This window comes from Macaca nemestrina, chromosome 13, assembly GCF_043159975.1.
Source record: "Macaca nemestrina isolate mMacNem1 chromosome 13, mMacNem.hap1, whole genome shotgun sequence".
Taxonomy (NCBI): domain Eukaryota; kingdom Metazoa; phylum Chordata; class Mammalia; order Primates; family Cercopithecidae; genus Macaca; species Macaca nemestrina.
In genome coordinates this window covers 50,837,581-50,854,116 of record NC_092137.1, presented here as the reverse complement: position 1 = coordinate 50,854,116, position 16,536 = coordinate 50,837,581, and the positions used below count along the sequence as shown (strand labels likewise).

At 34.6% G+C, this 16,536-nt stretch overlaps 1 protein-coding gene and 1 long non-coding RNA gene across 35 annotated transcripts in view; one reads left to right on the top strand and one right to left on the bottom strand.

The window, feature by feature from the left end:
- Window positions 1-16,536, top strand: part of LOC105465018 (neurexin 1) — a 1,132,644-nt gene that overhangs the window by 401,565 nt on the left and 714,543 nt on the right. The window lies entirely within an intron of this gene.
- Window positions 1-16,536, bottom strand: part of LOC105465015 (uncharacterized) — a 42,098-nt gene that overhangs the window by 21,660 nt on the left and 3,902 nt on the right. For 5 of the 6 annotated variants that reach the window (XR_011612167.1, XR_003014145.2, XR_003014149.2 and 2 more), the window contains 2 exons: window positions 11,573-11,682; window positions 10,355-10,461 (listed from right to left, as the gene is read on the bottom strand). This is a non-coding gene — a long non-coding RNA (uncharacterized lncRNA). Of the gene's footprint in view, window positions 1-10,354; window positions 10,462-11,572; window positions 11,683-13,070; window positions 13,149-16,536 lie in introns of all 6 variants that reach the window. The other variant, XR_011612168.1, reaches the window with a different exon arrangement.

Genomic DNA, 16,536 nt, shown 5'->3' with positions numbered 1-16,536 from the left:
ATTGTTTATTAAGGCACAGCAGTAAAGGAAGCAAAAATCATTTTTGTGTGCATTTTCTAATAGAAGAAGGAAAAACAGCTTAGACACTTAAAATATCCGCCTGCAGTTTGCAGATGTGTCAACTTGTTAAAGAAAGATGAGCCTATCCAGGAAAATCTACTGATGGATGGGGTGTCTACTCTTCTCATAAACTGTTTCAGGACTAGCTCTTATTCTTTGTTTTTATTTCTTTATCTACTTATTTTATCTCAGGACTTTCTTCCGTGACCTTCTCTTTAGAATATAATATCGACAGTTGCCTTCTTTGAATGGTTACATAAGGTTTCACCAGAAATACTTAAAGCATATATATTTGTACAGTGAGTTTTAGAGATTGGCTACAATTTTAAATTTAGAAAAAATGGAAAACAATTGAATTTAGCTAATTAGGGATTTCTCTGTATTTGGGTGAATGTGATTGTCTAAGTCAGTTGCAAGATACAATCCTATATTACTCTCAGATGATATTTTCTTTGCAAAGGCAGTAGGTAATATCAGCTTAGTTATTTATTCTTGTGGGATTGAGTATTCATTTGTGTGGTTTTACATAAATATTGGCCCTTACAAAGAAAACTTGAGAGTTAAAATCAGATGCTTACAAAGGTCAGTCTGATAATGTAACATCTAAGCATATATTAATTGGGAAAGAGGAGGAGGAAATGCGTTTAAGTGTTTCTCCTTTATAAGAGAAAATATGCCTGATAAGTTACACAAGCAATATGCAAATTTAAGGTAATATGATACATAGATGATATCTGAAGTATAATTTTAGCTTAAAGAACCATAAAGTTTTGTGATATTATTACACTAAGTTTATACAGTTATAGAGCCATAGATATTACACATTGAATGCCTACTCTAAACTCTGGGTTTTTACCATTTCCACATATTAGAATCACTTGAGAAGCTTCTGAAAATCCCAGTGCCCAAGTCATACAGTGACAATTAAAAGAGAACATTGAGGTGGTGTCTGGGGCCAAAGCATTACTATTTTTTAATGCTCTTTGGTTGATATTGTTTTGATGTTAATTTGACAATCCTTATGAATGCTAGACATTTTGTCACATCACTTTAGCCTGATATGACTGGTAATTATTAGAATTTGCTAATAATTCTTGTCAAGATTGTGGTGTGTATTTAATGTAATATTTATTACAAAATGATATAGAGTCTATTTCTATTGTGGTCAATACTATCAAAATAAAATCCATTATCTGTTTTTAAGTAGGAATATTTGAACATTTGAGTCAAATACTTTTATTATAATAATATATATATAAAGAAACTGCAAAAAACAAAATTTCGTGTTGAGAGGCTAGCATAATTAGTACAAATATGGTGAGGTAGTTGGGATGATTACTTCACTTTGATATTGTAACTGAGAAAAATAATGGTAATATTGTTTGATGATATGAACGTTATGACGGTGTAATTTTTTATATTTTCTCTAGGAGTTATAAAAATAGTTATCTAGGATAGGGATCAAATTAGAATGGAATGTCATGATGAAAAAATAGACTGTCATGTATTTTACAGAATGAATATTTCCATCCTGAAACTGTGAAGATGTCCGTTTAAACCTATCCAAAATAGCATTAGAAATGCAGAAACGTGTCTGGGCATGGTGGCTCAGGCCTATAGTCTGAGCAATTTGGGAGCCTGTAATCACAGCTACTTGAGAGGCTGAGGCAGGAGAATCGATTGAAGCCGGGAGGTGGAGGTTGTAGTGAGCTGAGATCGTGCCACTGCACTCCAGCCTGGGTGACAGAGCAAGAATCTGTCTCAAAAAAAAAAAAAAAAAAAGAGAGAGAGAGAAAGAAATAATAAATGTGTAAAAGTGTGATAGAAAGAACACAGGATTTAGGGTCATAAAGCCAAATTCTAGTCCAAGGCATTCATAAGCTGAGTGGTCTTTGCCAAATCTATTAAATTCTCTGGACCTTCATTTTTTTAATGTATAAAATGTAAAGGTTGAATAACATTTGTGTTTTCCAAAGTTTGGATGGGGAACCATTGGTGGATTATGAAATAAATTTAGAAGAATTTCTATTCCTATCAAAAGTAGAAGAGTGTATTGAGGGTAGAAAGCTTAGGTATTGTATATGTGTCCTGGGTAACTGGGAAGAAATTTTTGAAAGCCCTTGAATGGAAGACCTCTTTAACTTGTATAGTTTTGTGAATTGTTGGTAGGGAAGGCATATAGTATGGGGAATGGAGGAGGAGGCAGCTTATTTCAAGCATGGGGTATAAAATATATCAATATATTCTTGCCATATACTGTCAGGGAAAATGATCTTTAAAAGGAAAAATAATTGGTTTTAATATGGTATTTGATTTACCCACAAGTAGAAAAGAAAACAACAACAAAAAAAGCAATTACAGCCTGTGAATGTGGAATGTGTCCTGTCCATGAGACCAGAGAACACTCACTCTGAGAAGTGAATGGATGTATTGTGAATTATAACTACATATTCAAGAGGTGGTATTATTCAGGTTGGCCAGAATGTTCTCTAACCAATGAAATTGCTTCCAAACTAGTGAGAATGTGCTCTGCTTTTTGATTGCTTCTCTTATAAATTGTCTATTTTATTGTATATTTTGTGCTATTTGTTGGGATATGAGTTCTTTCCATGGAGAATAAGGTAACAGAAGGTCCATTACTTTTACAAAAATAAAAAGCAAAAACTCCAAATCACTGAATTGTAAGATAAACTGGTCATTGGAACTAACTAGAAACTAAAAAATAACAATATGTTAGCAAGAGATCCACCCCAATATTGTTAAAGCAGAAATGGATAGGGTTCCTGGAATTATACTCTTGTAGAAAGTTTGCCAGGTGATTCTGATGATCATCTCTGTTTTGCATCAACTGATCTAGAGACCCAGCTTTTCCTCCCAACTTGACCTGTGCACCGGAGAAAATCTCATAAATATTATGGATCTCCCTCTTCCAACTATAAAGTTTATAATTCTGTGTTTTGCTTAGATCTCTGATAAAGATGCACAATTTAAATAAAGCTTATCACAATTCAGCTGAAATTCATTATTTACCTTGGACCCTAAGATCTAAATTTATGTCAAAGGTAAAACTAAAAAAGAGATGGTAATAATTTCATCATCCTAAGAAAGATTTTTTTTTAAAATATTAGATCTAAATACTAACTTGTGAACCATGCCAGGTGTTAATGAATGATCAGGCTGTTCCCTCACAGCCATTCCCCGGCATGTCCCTGCTTTATAATCTTGTCCCCTCCTCCCTATTCCAACCACAAAGACTGATCTGGCAATTGGCTTCTAACACAAGTAGAGCCATCCAAGTTTTCTGATTTGCGGAATTCAGAACCTGAAAAGAATGACTTCGAGTTCACTGGAGCTGAATTATATGAGTGGTGCAAGCCTAGAGGCGACCAGGAACTGTGAATTCAAGAGGTTGGGTTTTCCCAGAGTATCTTCCACTCCAAGAATTGGTGGTTTAGCAATTCCTTCTATTCTGTGACTTACCTCAAGTCTTTCTCATAAATTCTGTGTGTTTTCACTTAATCTGTAACTCTATTGAACTTGGGACAGGAATAAAACCCTAAGGAATCCATCTTATTTAATGAAATAACTTATCTCTTACGCATTTAGAATGATGCTGGTTTTATATACCCTTGAGATAATTGAGAAAACAGTGCTCAAATCAGATAGGGAATCTCAGATGAAAAATATTGAGCTAGAGAATGTTGATTAATGTTGTTTTCAATGCAGCTATGATAGATGGTGTAAGGGAAGTTATGGAAGACCCAGTATATAATTAATAAGAATACTTTCCTATCTTTATATTAAATATCTTAATTTTTAAAAAGTCTGAAAATGCAGCATAACAGAATATCTATGTTCATTATATTGAAGGAAAGTCAGACTCAGCTACATTTCCTGCTCTTGGACATGTAGCACCAACCATAAAGTGAGGAACTGAACCTAGGACTCCTAATTTCAAATTAAGGGCTATATCCATAGAGCCCATAGGAAAACACTAGTCAGTATTGATTGATCCTTCTGCACTTTTACTGGCTAAATATGTCTAATTTCAAATTAAGACTTATAGTATATAATATTAGCTTTCTTTTAAAATATTTTATTTTTCTACGCATATATTTGCAATTATATGAAGAAGTACTTTAAATTTGGGGACAAATAATCAAACACAATCTGTAACACTCTGGCAAATCCATTGAAGGTGTTGTTTTCTGGGTTGTGGAAGAAAGGTGATTAGGAATAGGAAATTTACATCTAGTAGGGTGTGAATACAAGGACTTTCCATATTCCTTTGTCTTTCTGAGTTTGTAAGTCTTCACAGAATAATAGGAAAGCTAGCTCTAGAAGCACAAAGAGGTAGGAGTTACTATGGGTAGTTCTTTTTAAAAGCAGCAGCCATCAGAAATCTTTAAAGACATTTTAACTCTAGCATGTTGCCTGATTTTGATAGCAGGAGAGCAATTGAGTTTGGCACAGAATTGGGCTTCAATAAATGTTTATTGAATGAATCAGTGAAACAGTGGCTCAATAAATCAACAATGTTATAGAACCATAGAGTTTTAGAATTGAAAGAAACACTGGAGATCACAGTCTGCCTGTGTCACTTTGCCAGGAAGGAAAATGAGGCCCAGTAAGGCTAAGTAGGGTGGTCAAGGGCAGAGCTGAAAAGTGTCCAAGAATAAACCAGTGTTACACTCTCATAATTCTTAGCCTGATGCATTTCTCTGAGCAAATAAAATAGTAAATAGCAAATATTTTATAACATTATTTTGCAAGTCACTCAGGTACAAACTTGTTTAAAAGAATAAACCATCAATAGAAGTGTGTATTTTGTTTCTTTTCTTTTTTTTAATTTACCGTACTTCCATCTCGTTCTTATGTCATGAACCTTAATTAACCAAGTGCTCCTAGAATTAGGGTGTTGGGCATTGTGATATTTGGTAAAAAGCTGATTTTTTTTAAACTGCTGGGTAGTGGTTTTAAATGTAGTGGTTACTTTAAAAATAATGATCATAACATCTAACATTAATTAATTGTCCACCATATGTTGAATGGAAAATTTTCTCATGGAATTGTTGATTAGAACCTTCTGAAAGAAAAGAATTTAAGTAGCCTTCATTGTAAATGGAACCTCCCTAAACTGGCCAGTTACCTTCCTCAGCATTTACTAGAGGACAGAAAGACTGACCCTTAAACTACTTCTAACTCCCCACTTCCACCTCCCTTATCTACCTAAGCAGTGAGGGATAGATAAGCACAGAGTCTTTAAGGCATAGGCTCTGTAAAACATATTGTTAGTGAAGAGGTTTGCTTTTTTTACCCAAAATAACTGCGGGAATGAATTATTATAGAATCACATGTAGAGCCTGTGTATGCTGGGAAAAAAAAATGAAAGCTGGTGTTCTGCATTCGCAATGCATGACTTTGTATGCATCAAACTTGCTGGCCTGCCCTATGCCTTTCTGAGGAGGGAAGAAGAGGACTGGCAGGCTAGAAAGAGGGGACAAGAAGAATTTAACCTGGCCGGGCGCAGCGGCTCACTCCTGTAATCTCAGCACTTTGGGAGGCCTAGGCAGGCAGATCACAAGGTCAGGAGATCGAGACCATCCTGGCTAACATGGTGAAACCCCATCTCTACTGAAAATACAAAAAAACAAAAAAGAAAAATAGCTGGGCATGGTGGCGGGTGCCTGTAATCCCAGCTACTCAGGAGGCTGAGGCAGGAGAATGGCGAGAACCTGGGAGATGGAGGTTGCATTGAGCCAAGATCATGCCACTGCACTCCAGCCTGGGCGACAGAGCGAGACTGCGTCTCAAAAAAAAAAAAAAAAAAAAAAAAAAAGGAAGAAGAATTTAATCTGCACTATCAACATTTGGTACAACCAGAATGCCCACAGGCATCGGTAAAGAAGATATCCCTTTGAGGCTTTGGCTTGAGCCACCTAGCCAGTATTACTCACAAGAAGGCCACTAGCTGGACCAGGGGATTATAGCAGCCAGATGCTATGGGGTGTTGTGTGAAGGTTAGAGCTGGGAGATGAAACAGATGAATTTCTCTTTCTCATGTTGTTGACTGCTGTTGGGAAGTCACATGGAGCACTAGTGAGTTTACTGCATGAAGGCAGCAAAGGTCAGTAAGGGTGAACCAGAGAAGCAGGTACAGCCCATAGAAAGAGGACTACATGAATAACCACTGTTCTTTTCTCTTCCCCTCATCAGCTCCATCCCAATAAACTGGAAGGGCCAGGTATTGAAGCAGGGGTGATGGTAAGGTACCTAGAGACATACTATGTCTTCCTCCTCCACTTCAACTCAAAATGATGACATTATTAACTTATAAATTAGCCCAAACTTTTAAAAACAAAAAGTGACCACAAATTCAATGATTCTGCCCAAGATATTAAGAGATGGGGAAAATAAGTAACTTAATGTTTAAAAGCAGTAGATGAAGAAATATAATATATATATATACATCAATATTGTTTATATCCCACAAATATATCCCATGGATTGATAGTCTTTAAAAAACTTATTATGCATATATTGTTTAATCTTTACAACTACCCTATAAAATATATCCTAGTATTATTGTCTTCATTTACTGACAAGAAAACTAAGACTTTAAGGTGATTATTTACCCATGTGCTCACAGTGTGAGTGGTATTTGAACCCCGGTATATACATGACTTCATAGCCCATACTCCTATGTTCTATAACTTCATAAATGTTGAACTCACTGCTTTTACTTCCATGCCTACCCAGAGTTTGTTTTCCACACAACAGCCAGAGTTATATTTTTGAGATGTAAATCAAACCATGTCATTCCCCTAACTATAAAACTCTAGTAGCTTCCCATTGTGCATGGAATAAAATCAGAGTTTGACCAAAATTTAGAAGGACTTACATGATGTAGGCCCATCCCACAGCTCTGATTTCATTGTATTCCCACATTGCCCCAGTGTCACTGTGCTCAATGCTCACTGTATTTTTTCTATTCTTTCTATTCTTTGTCCAGATCTTCCCACAAGTGGTTCCTCAGCATTAAGGTCTCAATTTAATTGTCATTGTCTCATAAAGCTTTCCCAATCATCTAAATCAACTTCCCTGCTCTAGTTATCGCACACCCTCATTGCACTCTTTTGCTTGCTCAGTTTCACATATAACTCACTTATACTTGATTCACTTATGGTTATCTCTCCATCACTGGTTTGATGAGAGTGGGGACCCTGAAAACCTTATTTACTGTTGTATTTCTAATATCTAGAATAGTGCCTCCAAATGGTCATCTAATATATAATCATAAAGCGAACAATACCTGAGTGAATATTAACCTCCTTCTCAATGATAATTTTAGTGTTAGGGGATTTGCCATGTATTACCTTTGGATTCAGTGCTTTTTCTGTGTTGAAATCAAATATATGCCATAGGTTTTCAGTGTTCCTTCTCTTGTGCTCCTAGTGTGAAGAGTAGTATTCAACAATTCAAGTGTTCCTATTCTATACTGATTTTGGTGTATACTGACCTAATTCTTTGCATTATTTTAATAACAAGTTAGCATTCTATCTGGAAAAAAAAAAAAAAAAACAATAAAACAAACCAAAAAACCTTGGTCAAGCCTTCTATGAAGCAGAGGAATGGATGGAGTTGCAAAAGTACATTTCTTCCCATCCAGCATGATTCCTCGTTACACTTATCATATATTTATTACTCTCTCCTCTACTTAATGTTCTGGAGATATCAAGATAATTTTAGATTTTTTCTTTCTTTTAAAAAACTGCCATTCTTTTTTAAAAACATAGGAGACTTTGAGTTAGCAGTATATATTTCCTGCATTTCTAAGTGTTACTAACTTTAAAATGTTCCAAGTTCACTTAACTACAGTAATTGGGAATGTGACAGCCCAGGCCCATTTGTTTTCATTGAATCAGTTTACATCCAGAATACATGATAGTTTTCAGTTGCAGCAGTGTATGAACAAAGACATTTCTAGGGAGAACCATAAATGCAGTTGCATGAACCTTCTTAATTATATTCACTAATAATGATGACTTGTTAGACTATACCAGGAGTTATACACCCTTTACATTTCTCCAGAAGAGTGGCACTAAGTTTACAAACCCACAGAGAATTTTGTTGTAATATTGCCTAAGGTGAAACATGTTGGGAATAAAAATTCAGAGATTATTTCCAATGATTTAAAGCCTGGGCTCTCTGCTGGGGTGCATATTAAATAGATATTTGATACATCTACACACTGATCAGAGCTCTCTGATTCTTCCCCCCCCCGCTGCCAGGCTTTTTATTTCCAATGAAAAGATGCAAAATAATTCATCTGGATGTTTATTCCTTAAGAACAGTGCCATGGCCGGGCGCGGTGGCTCACGCCTGTAATCCCTGCACTTTGGGAGGCCGAGGCGGGCGGATCACGAGGTCAGTAGATCGAGACCATCCTGGCTAACACGGTGAAACCCCGTCTCTACTAAAATACAAAAAATTAGCCGGGCGCGGTGGCGGGCGCCTGTAGTCCCAGCTACTCCGGAGGCTGAGGCAGGAGAATGGCGCGAACCCGGGAGGCGGAGCTTGCAGTGAGCCGAGATGGTGCCACTGCACTCCAGCCTGGGCGACGGAGTGAAGACTCCGCCTCAAAAAAAAAAAAAAAGAACAGTGCCATGATATCAATATATATTTTGCCTTTAATACTTATTTCAGATACAAGAGACACAAGTTGTCTTTATCATTCTTAAAAGATATTCTAAATTGCAGTACTGTAAGAATCTGTTCATAACAACAAGACTCTCACACTTTCATGTACACTAGAATCACCTTGGGGATCAGGTTACAGTACAGAGTTTGCACCAGTAAGTTGGGGTGGAGGGAGCCTTGAAATTCTAAATTTCTCATCAGCTCTAAGTGATGCTGATGATACTGTTCTTCGAACCACAGTTCAAGTAGGACGTATCGAGATCATTATTTTGTTAAAGCAATATCACTTGTACCAACTCTTTCCTCTCCCTGTGAAAATTCTCCTTTCCTCTGCTGTTGCCTTCCAAGGTGCTATCATCTGTATATATTTTTAAAAATTGCATTCTATAATTCAGAACAGTTTACGAGATGACCACAATATTTGGATAAATTAAATTATAAATTTTTAGAATTAGAGACCACCCCAGTCTGATTCTAGGGAGAAAGAAGCAATTGGCTATTCTTTGGGTTTAGTTAAATAGATCAATTTCTCAGAATATATTGCCTTGACCAAGTTGCTAATAAGATGATTTCATAGTTACATTTATTTACTTCATATCCATTTCATAAATGAGGACTGTTTATAAATACAAAATACTTGTACATCTCCTTGAATATAATTGTATTATTATAATTTACTTATTTATTAAGTAATCATTAATTGGTACCCAGAAAATTTCAGATTTCTTTCAGAGAATCTTTATAAAGTCCATATTCATGAAGCTACTTTTAATTTTCATTGTGTTAATGATTTTCTTCAGGTTAAAAAATGCTAGCATCTAGTTCTTACAGATTAGATTGTGGGGATTTGAATCTGACTTAGGCCCAGAAATTGAAATGTTGCACACCGAGTGAATGCCAGGATCATTTGTTCATTCCTTTCCCTGTGTGTCTCATTTTGTTGTTGTTGTTGTTGTTGAGACAGAGTCTCCCTTTGTCGCCCAGGCTGTCGCGATCTCAGCTCACTGCAAGCTCCGCCTCCCGGGTTTACGCCACTGGGACTACAGGCGCCCACCACCTCGCCCGGCTAGTTTTTTGTATTTTTTAGTAGAGACGGGGTTTCACCGTGTTAGCCAGGATGGTCTCGATATCCTGACCTCGTGATCCGCCTCGGCCTCCCAAAGTGCTGGGATTACAGGCTTGAGCCACCGCGCCCGGCCATGTGTCTCATTTTATATGTAGAACTAGTCAGTCCAGCCAGACACAGAATGGCCTGTTTGGTTCCCAGCGCCTTTGGTTATTTTAACAGATGCAAATCAATTGCACAATAGGACTGGAAAATTATCGTACTAGAGTTTTGGAACATGTCCTGTTTTCTTTTGCAGAAATATGCTCAAATTTAAGATGCATTTAGTTTTTGGTAATGAATTAGAAGCTCATTTTATGGCAATGTCTAGAAATTAGGAAGAACCTGAGACTGGTATCAAGAGGGCAAGGATTATATTCTGACTTTTCCTCAGTTAGTTATGTGACCACAGTTTTGTCTGTTTGGCCCTCACACTGTTCATCAAATAAATGATGGCACCGGACTAAATAATGTCAAAGTCTAACTTACCTTTCATATTTAATGACTTCAAGTATATCATCAAGAGTCCTGGGTCTTCTTTTGAATTATTTGACGGAAGCTTGGCAATTTATTTCTGGATTGGTCTCGAGGTTTACCTAAGTGAGATAAATCTTTAAGAGTGAATATTTTATAAATCTTGATTATTCGCTGCAGAACAAGAGAAGTTAGACTCAGAATTTACATGTGTTGAATCACAGTTGGTAATTTTAGAATGTCTTATGACATATATTAGGTAGAAAACCAAATGAAAGAGTGAACTACTCTCCCTTGAAAGTAATGCGATTTTTCCTTGTAGTAATCAATTTATTGTTTTAATTTCTAAGTTACATAGTTTGTGGCAAATAAGAAAATACTACATTTCTTAGGGACTGAGGATTTAATTTGATACGAATTTCAATAAGTAGACTTTCCTGTTCTGCTTTTCTAAAGTTGTTTTTTCTTATAGCAGAGACAGCCAGGCTGATTTGTTTTAATAATGCAAGCTTCTAATGTGTACATCTGCTTGGTCAAAGATGTTTTGAGCACAATATTTTTGTATATTTGACTTCTAGAATAGAAAAATAAATGAAGCAGGGCTCTCACCAAAATATCTTTTTTCATTCATTTGTTTTTTTCATATATTGATTTTAGTTTCTGGTTTATGTTGAACATGATCTTAGAATCATATAACTATGGTAAAACCTTCTAACCTGTGTGATTTGGGATTGTATATATGAAAAGTAATATAATCAAGAATAATAATATTGGCTAGTTTTTTGGCATACAAAAATGGCCTGACATGTAATTGGGGATGGTGGGACTTCGTTCTGCCCACAGGCTTCCTTGTCTTTAGGATGTATGGTAATTTCTCTGCAGATTATTTATTTGATGAAACAGTTCAGTGAATTTAGAAGATACAGAGGCATTGGGTCAAATCAATGAGATTATATTCTACGCACAGGTAATGCAAAGGAGCATTGTCCCGAGAATCAATTTTTGTGTGAACTTAGGAAGTCATTTAACCTATCTTTGTTTAACTTTCTTTTTTTTGTTTTTCCATAAAGTAGTGTCAGTGATTCTTGGCACTGAAACCAATCCATTTGTTCAATCTACCATCTAAGGTTTGACCACCTTCTACAACATCCAATGAAATGGTTCAGTTATGGTTAACTTTTTTTCTGTGATGAGGTTTGTTTTTTTATCAAAAAAACTTAAAGTTGAACTTACCCTCAGACAATTAGATAAGCAAGAACTGTGAATTTTCTTCTAAGTTATAGTGGGTTGGATATGGAATAGGACTGAAATCCCATGGCAGCCTCTTAAATCTTTTCCTCCAACTGTATGGCAACAAAAACCAATTGTAGACTATTAGAAAGATGCTTCAAGTTTTTAAATTTTACTTTTTCCCAATTTTATAAAGACATTTCTATGGTTAGAAATAGAGGCTCTTTTCATCTTGATATCAATCCATTAATCAACACATTTAAGATATGGACCTTCAAACAATTACTACCATGCAGCATATGTATTTATTTTTTTTAATCTTACGGGATTACTCTTAAGAGCAAATGGTAATTAAAGGATATTAATATTTATTGAAAATTTGTAAAAAGTAACAATTGAAATTATTACTATTGGCTTTATTTTAGCTTTTACTATTAATAGTAGTATTAATAGGAATAATGTTTTCTCATATCATCCTATTAATCAGGAAGAAAATACTTCATCAGATGAATTCATTTTGTGCTTAATCATCCAGATTATTCAAACATTTTATTGAAATATAGTATTTATGCTGATAAATGTGGCATAAATGTACGGGTAAATTAATTTTTTGCACACTTAGCACACCCAACACTTAAATCAAGAATAACATTAATTGTACCCCAAGAATTCTCCTCACTGTTAGCCCCTCTCCATCTCTACCAAGGGTAGCCACTGTCTTGATTTACAACAGAGGCTAGTTATGCTTGTTTTAAAAATTTTTATATAAATGGAATCAGAACTATGTTCTCTTTTGTGTCAGGCGTTTTTTTAGCTAAACATTATTACTGTGAGATTTGTCTGTATTTCTGTTGCAGTTGCAGCCCATATATTCACATTGTTATTTAATATTGTGTGACTATACTGAAATGTATCCATTCTATTATTGGTTGTTATTTCAGTAGTGTTAAGTTTTAGATTATTTTTGCAGAGTACCTCTATAAACATTCTACTATGCTATTCTGATGCTATGTGTATTTTTTTGTTGTTGGATGTATGCTTATGAGTGGAATTGGTGGATCATAGGGTAGGCACGAGTGCAACTTTAAAAGAGAATGCCAAACAGTTTCACAAAATAGTTCCTACCAATAATGTATGAGACTTCTAGCTGCCCCACATCCTCACTGACACTGGATTTTTTTGTATTTTTCATTGTATTCATTCTGTGGAGTGTGCTGTTATTTCATTATGGTTTTAGTTTGCATTTCTTTGAAGATAGCCTTTTATCCTTTAACATCTATTCAAGTATTTTATCCTTTTTTTCTCATTGACTTGTGTTGTGGTTTTTTTGTTGTTGTTGTTACTATTGATTCGTACGAGGTCTTTATGCATCCTAGATATAAGTATTTATTGACATTCACATGGCTATGGGTCTAATTTGTTTTTCATTTTCGTTGTTTTAGCATATATTAGAAATGCAAATTTAGTTGGGACTTGTATATAAAAATGGACATAGACTTACTCTGTAAGTGTTCAGCAGAAACACATGGGTAAACACTCTGCTGCTTAGTATTTGTATATAGAATAGCACAAAGCTTACCTACAAAGATTGTAAGGTAGAAAATGATTAGAAGAAACATAATATTCTTATAAATATATTGTGAAAAACAGTGATTTTTGTATTTTCATGTAGTATATATGGTCTTCCATGAAAAAGAACATAGGAAGAAATATTTTCCCTGCTTAGATTTTTGTCCCATGTATGGCATTTTAAGGTAATTGCATATTCCACAGAGTGAATTTTTTCCAAAACTATGTGGTTGCCTTTAATGTAAATATGAATTACTTAAATTTGGAATTAAACAATACAAAAGAAATGATATATTTTCATTTTTAAGTAATGGGAATATCATAGTGTTAAAAAGACATCAACACCCATATAACTTCAAAGCTTATGGCATAGTGAATTGTAAACTCTATTATTTTTCCCTTTGGGCATACCACATTATCTGGCAAACAGAGCCTTTGTTCAGATTTTATTCTGAGTTATACAGATTTGAAATGATACAAAATATCTTGGATAAAATTCTACAGCCTTCTTACTGGACCACACCTCTTCAACCTCCAAAACTTTATAATTTAGTTATTTAAGTGGAATCTTTCTTAATATATTACATGCTTCCCTGCCCTTTTAAACTGAGTAGACTAAAACACAATTAGAATTTTCTTACTAAGACATATCTTCACAAAGTTTTTCTTTTTTCTCTTTTTTTCTTTCTTTCACAATGCTATATGTCACTTCTTTCTGACACTTAGGTGGCATGGCATATTAGACAGAACCTGGATTAGTAGACTGAATCCTGGTGCCACTTCTATTACTGTCACATTTTATGAATTTGAGGGTCATTTAAACTCCATGAGCCTCGTTTTCTTAATAATATAAATTAATGGGTTGGGCTATAGTAGTGTCTTTAAGGCTCCCACTGGCTCAGAGATCTACTTATTCAGTGGAAATGTAAAATTTCACAAATATAATATTCAGATAAGTGGATCTCTCTCGTGTGTGTGTGTGTGTGTGTATGTGTGTGTGTGTCTGACAAAAGTTTCCATAGATCGCCTCTCTAAATTAAATCCTTCATCATGTATAATTGATTTTGGGAAACAAAAGGATGTAAAGATCCAATTTCACTTTTCTCTTATAGATAACCAATTGTCCCAGCAACTTTTATTGACCTCTGTATGTTTTGCTAACTTATCTGCAATGCCAGACAATATACATATAAATTGTTTTCATATATGCTTATTAGTATGCACGCGCATGCACACACACACACATTTATATATATGAACCAGAATCCTCTTGACTACCTATCATCAAAAGAGCAGAATAATAAGCAATGAGAAATGAATTGAAAGAATTGGCAAATATTTAGTTTATTGATCATGGTTAACTGTTTTCTAAGGACTGAGACCCAAGTTCTTTATAACATGTGAAATTGCCATGGGATTGCATAATGTCAAAATAAACTTATTACAGTTGGTCAATTTTTATCTTATCAGCTTCAGCAGTATATAAAAATGACTTTCAGTAGCCTTGGCAAAATGTGGAATTATTTTCTTTTCGTTTTATGTCAATTTCATGGCTATTAAATGGTATCTGAATATAGTTTGATTTTGGCCATTTCCTCAATACTAATAGGTATGAACATCTCTTCATTTATTAATAATTAATACATATCTATTTTTCTATGAAATTACATGTCTTTTGTCTATTTTTCTCCATTGGTTGTCTTTATTTTTGTATTTATTTGCTGAGATGCTTGGCATATTCTGGATTATAATCCTTTGTTGATTAATATGAAATTAAAATATTTTCTCCCAAATTGTTATTTAACTTCTTATTCTATGGTGTTATTGATGACCCAATATTCTTAATTTTAATGTAGATGAATGTATCAATATTTATTAGTGCTTTATTCTAATTTTAGAAATCCTTCCATTCTTTCATATCAAAATTTATTGTCTGACAAGTTTTCACAGATTGACTCTCTAAATTAAATCAGGCATCCATGTAGAATTGATTTTCGTGAACAAAATGATGTAAAGATCCAATTTCACTTTTTTCTTATGAATAACTGATTGTCTCAGTAACCTTTATTGACTAATCTATCTTTTGCACACTTATCTGAAATGCTTGACAGTAAAAATTGTTTTCATATATGCTTAACAATATTTTAAGTTTGATTGTCATTATTCTCATTTTACCTATCCTAATACATTTTCTTAAGTACTATAATTTTGTAATAAATGTCCATCTTTACACAGGCAACTTCCTTCATCTTCTTTATCTGGCATATCATGGCTATTTGGGACTCTTTTTTTTTTTTTTTTTTTCTCTCATAGATTGTGCAGAAACAGCTTTTTACATTTATATTTTTAATCAATTGAGATTTTTATTAGGATTTTATTAAATCTATAAATCTATTTACATATGTTGGAACATTGATTGTCTCTAGTATACAAAACCCTAAATTCTTTCCAAAGTATCTTATTAAGCCAAATAAATTTGTAGATTATTTTAGTCTTTCAATTTGTGCATTGTATTTGCTTATATGATGTGATTTTCTTTATTTATAATCTTTATAATGTTCATATAGTTTTCTTGTCTTCCTGCATTAGCTACAACGTCAAGTGTAGCACTGAATATAAATGTTGATAGTGGGAATCCTTGTCCTGTTTCTTATCTTAAAGAGAATATTCTAGATTTCATAATAACATATGACTTATGTTGCTTGTTTTAGATCATTTATCACATTTATCACATTAATTAGGCAAGCAGGAAGATACCTACTATTTATCACCAACGTATCAACTTTACCAGATGTCTGCACAGACATTATCTCATTGTATCTTCACATTCATTCTGAAAGATTGGTATCTCTAACCATTTTCAGAAAGCGAAATTCGAAAAACAAATAATTGTTCTAGTGACAGCTAGTGGCCAAACTGGAATCCAAACTCGTGTTTCGACCCACATTTTTCTCAGTATAATAGTAATATCTAGTTGTGCTTGTGCCCAATATTGAACCACTTGCCATGTTGGACTGACCAGGGGAGCAGAGACCTGGACTATAACTTTCTGAGACAGGAATTAAGTCCATTGTGTTCACTTCATTATCCCTAATGACTGGTACTGGGCTTAACCCTTGGGAGGTGCTCGCCAATATTTTGAGTGTTTGAATGGGAGGGATTCACTATTATAGATTGAGATGTCCTTCCTATGACTCTTACTCAGAGTTATTTGGTCTGAGTGATAGTCTTGGCTAATAATTTACTAGTAGTCAATGACTAATATTCCAGGACTCAATTCCTGGTGAATACCTCTAGGTGCTCACCATGATATTTATTGCTATGGTTTGACTACCTGTAGCCACTGACAGCATTTTCTACATCCAGGAAGGCAGGTCATCTGGCTTTGATGCGTTGAA